Genomic DNA, 6,000 nt, shown 5'->3' on the forward strand with positions numbered 1-6,000 from the left:
CTGAAGGTGTCCTCCGGCCGCTTAGCCCAGTTCCTTGTCCTGAGTCCCCTTGCCGTGAACTGAGATCCAAAGGACACCAGTGTTGTTCAGAATTGAAGAGAGTGTGGTATGCACAGTGAAGACCCTTCTTCCAGGAATGCTTGCCTTCCTGGCTGCCATTTATTGTACCTCATTGTCTATTTGACAAGAGAAGGGGGCTGGACCCAGCAGATGCCCAGGTAGCTCTATCTAGCTTGGTTTTGGTTTATAATTTTCCACAGAGAAGGTCCTTCAAAAATGTGTGACAGAGCTGGGCTCTCCTCCAGCACCCCCAGTGCCTGTAGGAAAGCTGGATGTGCTGGGAAATCAGCCTGCAAGTCTTTCCTCTTCTCATTCATGGCTAAACTCACACAGAGCACGTTTCACTGGCAGATGGTCTGAGAATTTATCTCCCTATAAAATTAGCGCAGCAACAAATGCGTCTGCCCCAACTCGGGAGCTAAAAACGAGCCAGGTGGCCATAAATCTCTGCCCTGCGTTATGGCTCACAGGAGTGGGAAACACATCAGACCTGAACTTCTTAGAGGAAAGTCCTGCTATATTTAGCCCCCTGCCCTGCCTCCTCTCAGAGAGAACAACATTCTTCCAGCTTGCAGGATCTGGGAGAGCTGCCCTGAACATTCCACCTAGCCTCTCTAGAAACTCTCCAGGCCAGACCTTGCACCCATGTACATGTTTTATGTCCTCTGTAGCAATTACCTCCTTGTGGCACAGCTTGTTCATTGGTCATTTGTTCATTGTCTTCCTCTTACCCCTCTCCATTCCCCACAGAGGGAAGCATATTCTTCATGGTTCATTGAGGGTGGTTTTCGTGATTGTCATAACTCATTTCCATCTTTGATATTAAATGACAGTATCACCCTGCGGCACAGAACACAGTATTAAATTGTGCATTTCTGGGTAGTTTTTCCATAAAAGAAGGTTCCTTGTGGCTTGTGCCCTGCAATTTTTGGATTTTTAAAAGATTATCCAAAGGCCCCTCTCTCTGGATTTCTTTCTTATTGAATCATGCCTTGGAAGCAAACCATGGCATTTCATTGCTGAGGATGACATACACTGCTTTGTCGTTTCTAAGGAAATCTAATATTACAATGTAATATTCCACTGTGTGAACAAAGGGGCTGGATTTCTGGCTACCTCTAGAAATATAGCTATCTAGCTAGCCCAGGAATACCTGTGCTCCCCAGCACAGTGTGCTGGGGAAACCTGTGTTCACAAAGCAGAATGTCTTTGGGGGATCTGGGGAAGAGTCTCTGTCCCCCAAACCTTCCTGTCATAAGTATTCCCAAGGCTGTCTTGTGACCCTCACAGATTTTGTGGACAGGTGACTGAGTTAAGAGAGCACCCAAGCGTTTTGGTGTTGTCTAGTGCACAGATAAAAATAAGGCAAGGCTTCTGAATCGCTTTGATTTCTTCATTGCTATGCTCAGGGCCCCTGGAACACCATTCCCGACAGTGGATGAAAAATCATGCTTCTGCCTGCCATGAAGTGTGAGGCTCTGAGCTATTTTTGGCTTGGTTTTCTCAGAGGGCTGACCACGTGGGGGCTGCTGTCTGCAGCTCCCCTGCTGGTCTGTGGCAGAAGCAGTACTGAGCCTCTCCTCCCAGCTCTGGTACTTTCTCTCCCTCTGCATTGGCTAAGAACCCACCAGAGAATAGGCCCAGCCTAAGGCGCCAGAGAGATCTCTTTGAATAAGGGTACCAATTCTGAGATATTTTTCCCATGCTTTCTTGAATACACACACAAACGTATATATCCAACATTTATTTCAATTCCTGTTTTAAAAATGTCCTCATATCCTTAGCCTGCTTGGCATGGCAGAGTGAAAAAGTGTGGTGAATGGAGTGCCCCAGAGATGAGGTACATGACCTCTAGAGTGTTTTTCTCAATTGCCACCAGTTACAGTTTGAATAGGAAATGTCCCCACTGGGCTCATGGGTTTGAGCACTTGGTTTCCTAGCGGTGATGCTGTTTGGAGAGGTAGTGGACCCTTTAGAGGGTAGAATCACGATAGAAGCGGATGACTGGAGGAGGGAGGTCTGTACGGGTTATATCCCAGTTGATTCTGGTCTGAACTCTAGTTCTTACTCTGCTGAAATGCAAGGAGTCCCAGTGATACTCACCTGCCATTTTGAACTCTTACCATGTCCTCCCTGCCATGATGGATGCTACCATCTCTGAAACCAGGATGAACTAAACTAACATCTTCCTCCTTGTCAGGCACTTTTGGCTATAGAAACAAGAAAAATGTAGTATTGCCCCGACATGCATACACAGGCCCGCACACGCGCGGGCGGGCACACACACACACACACACACACACACACACACACACACACACACCTAGCATGGGGAGGTTAACGTATGCCTTTAATTACGCTATGTAAAATGGTGAAGATAGTAATTTTGTCCTCTTCAGCTAGAGGCAGATTGGTTATTCATTTAGATGAGAACAGGGTATGACCCGCAAACAGCCCTCCTAGATTATGACGATTTCATGCCTGTTTATATCTCAGTCCTCCTTCCTCCATAGTCTAATTATTGGTCACCATAAGCACTCATCCCTCTACATGATTGCACTGATGGGCTGTCCTTGGCCTGCACAGTAGCTGGTTGAGAGTGTGCAAACTTTACCCATTTTGCAGATGGGTAACGCTAATGGCCATCAAGTGCTCAACCCACACAGTCTATAATTTGAACCAACACAGGTTCATCTCTGAGTCTTCACCACCATATAGTACTGAAGGGCCTCTTGAGTCTCCATGTGCTGGCTGCAAGTATACATTTTATTAAAACATAGACATATGAAATATTCTCAAACGTGAAAAAAAAAGAAACTTAAAATACATAAACTTGTCTCGTGCGACTCAGTTTACTTCTTTTTAATTTTTCTTATTTTCTTAGATTATGCTATAATCACATCATTTCTCCCTTCCCTTTCCTCCCTTCCACATACCCCACCTAGATCTCCTTCAAATTCATGGCCTCTTTTTTTCATTAATTGTTGTTAGTGGTGGGGTGGGTGGTAGTGTGTGCATGTTTCTAAATGCACAAATATAATCTGCTCAGTGTGTATGTTACTCGTATGTCTGTTTCCAGGTCTGGATAACCAGTTGGTGCACCTCTCCCTGGGGAATACTATTTCAAATCCTGCTCTCGGCATTCGCATTACTTCTGAATCAAGGTTCCTAGAGCATCTACTGTTGAAATAATATCGTTTCTCTACTCCAAGCAAGATGCTTGGTCAACTCATGCCTGTCTTGGCAAAGCTCACTATAATACTGGCACACAGGACATACCCCAAGCTTAGTGGATCATCTGTGTTACAAAAATTTGGATGGGCCCACACTAGAAAGATGCTGGGAGGAACTGGAACAGGTAGAGGGAGTTAGGTGAGTTCAATCAGAATAGGTAACACATGTGGCATTGGGAGAAAGGGGTGTGCCACTTTGGAGGGCCAAGGTAGCAGGGGAGAGTGATTTTCTTGCAGGATTGTAGAAAAGTACACTCAGTGATCTCTGCACAGCTGTAAACCTCATTAAGGTGAATAGGCACAGAGTATGTGGCGGATTTTTTATGGAATAATTGCTAGAATTTTTTCTAGAATGATTGTAATATGCCCCTGTGTCTATTTTATCAACTTAGAAACAGAAACAAGTTGACATTTTTCCCCCTTTTCCAAATGTCCTGTCTAAACAAGGCTGCTTAGTCTCTAGCAGTGTTCTTCTCACAAAGCTTCACCTCACACACCACAGCTTCTGAGACATCCCCGGGCTCTGGGGTAGGAAGGCCCTATGGGACCTCGGAAAAGCAAAGGGCTTCAGAACATCCCAGAGGTGTTCCAAGACTGTGTGTCCTTTGTTGACTAGGCTCCAGGGCCTGCTACCTCACTGCTCAGGTCAGGCCTGGGAAATTTAGAGGTCTGGTCCTCTGGGATAGAGCAGAAGATCTCTGTAGCCTCTGGCAGAATCCAAGTACATGCCGGAGTCACTTGGGAGAAGCAATCAAGCCTGTGCTTACAGTCGTATGCACCACTGGAGGTCATTCTTTGCTGTTTATTTCTTCCCAGACTTACCCTTCTTTTTAAAGTTATTAGTGTTACTATTATCACTATTATCAGTTGGCATGCTTGTATACCGTGTCAAGAGTGATGCACACACGTCCTGTGTGCACATGGAGGGTCTAAGGTCTAAGGACATTTTTGTGTAGTCTGTTCTCTTCCCCCACCTTTACATAGGTTCCAGGGATTTGAACTCAGGTCTCCTGGCTTGCACCGCTAGTGCTTTTACTCACTGGATCATCTTGCTGTTCCTCGGATTTATGTTTCTAAGTGTATGAAACAAAATACATCATATGACAGTGGGAATCAATTACGTTGTAATGGTCAAATGGCTTCCTAAAAACAAGTAAAACTGCTATATAGTCAGTAAACATGTGTCATTAAAAAGCTAAATAACCCATCTCTTGGTTTATTGACTGTTGCAATTTTGTACAGATAATATTTCATGGTAATTACAGCAACCATAATATGATTGGTCATGGCTGACTGCCAGTAGGACAGAGTACCCAGAACAGGTTCCCAGACAAAAGGTTGGGCGACCAGTTACATTTAAATTTCAAAAGAACAATGAGTAATTTTGGTACACATCCATCCCAAATATTATGGGATATACTTATAGCAAAACACTGTTCATTTTTATAAAATTCAAACTTAACCAGGCCTTCTCTGAATCTATCAATATTGATAATACAGCAGTAGTTAATAAAAACATCTATAATGAACGAAACACTACATATTTGATAGAGATTAGTGAGGGGGTGATGTGTCTATCCTGGTCTATCGACACTTCTTCCTCATGTTGGTCAGAAAAACCATCACTTTCCAGTTATGTGAAGGTTCCTGGCCCTCTGGCACACATGTTTTTAGAAGCTGAAGACATTTCATGAGCTTACAATCCTATTTACCTACTAGATAAGCTTCAGCTGGAGCTTGTTAGCATTCTAGGCTGCTGAGGCCCAGTGGGCCCCTGACCAATGTGAGTTGTCCAATTTTCTCATGCTAGGGAGCAGAAATTCATTTTGTGAATTGGAAACTTCAGAGCCATGGCACACTTCTTGGGAAGAAGGGATGTGTTCCTAGTGTTAATTCTAGAAGCAATATTTTGGGTATTTTAGCATCGCAAGTGGGAACAAGGAATACATCATAATGACTCTATAAGTCTTGCAGCCTATTAAAAATGTTTCAAGATCCCTTCCATGTACAAAATGAGTGTTACAGATTTATTTTCTCATGAATCTTCTAAAAATCCTACTAAAACCTAAAGAAGTTTCCACAAGGCTTCACGTAACACCCTCCCTTAATCTGGAAGACAAGAAGTCTACACCCCAGGACAAGAGCTGAACTTTCAGTCCCTCTGGGATGGAGAAGAATGAACTAGGAGATGTCTTACTTTTTTTTTAAGCTCTCAATGAATAAAATAACTTCAAGTAATATAATATTCATCTGAGCCTCATACAGAAGGAATGTGGATGACAGAACATGGCAAGGAATTAGCTCTCAGGAAGCATCCAAGTTCCCTATTGAATGTAAAGAGAGTGGGTACATCTGGATGTGGCTACATGTGTGGCCCATGGCTAACGTGAAATCACATTCCCATTATGCCCTAAGCAAACAGGTCGCACATCTGAGTCACACCCCATCACTTTCTTCCCCTTCTGCTGCTGGCTGTGGTCTCCTCCAATTCTGGCTGAAAAACTATTGACTTAGCCTCAGAATGTGAGCAGATTCTACTATTTTTTCCCAGAGGCTAACTCCTTCACTGCCTGTCTAAGGACTGCTCTCCATGGGCATACCAGTTCCCCTTGACCCTCCACAGACAGCAGCAGGCCCATGGGACCTCCTCTACAGTCATCTATCCTTCCACATGACAGAAAGGCAGGGATCTGTGTACTGTGTACTG

Source organism: Phodopus roborovskii, unplaced genomic scaffold, assembly GCF_943737965.1.
Source record: "Phodopus roborovskii unplaced genomic scaffold, PHOROB, whole genome shotgun sequence".
Lineage (NCBI taxonomy): Eukaryota > Metazoa > Chordata > Mammalia > Rodentia > Cricetidae > Phodopus > Phodopus roborovskii.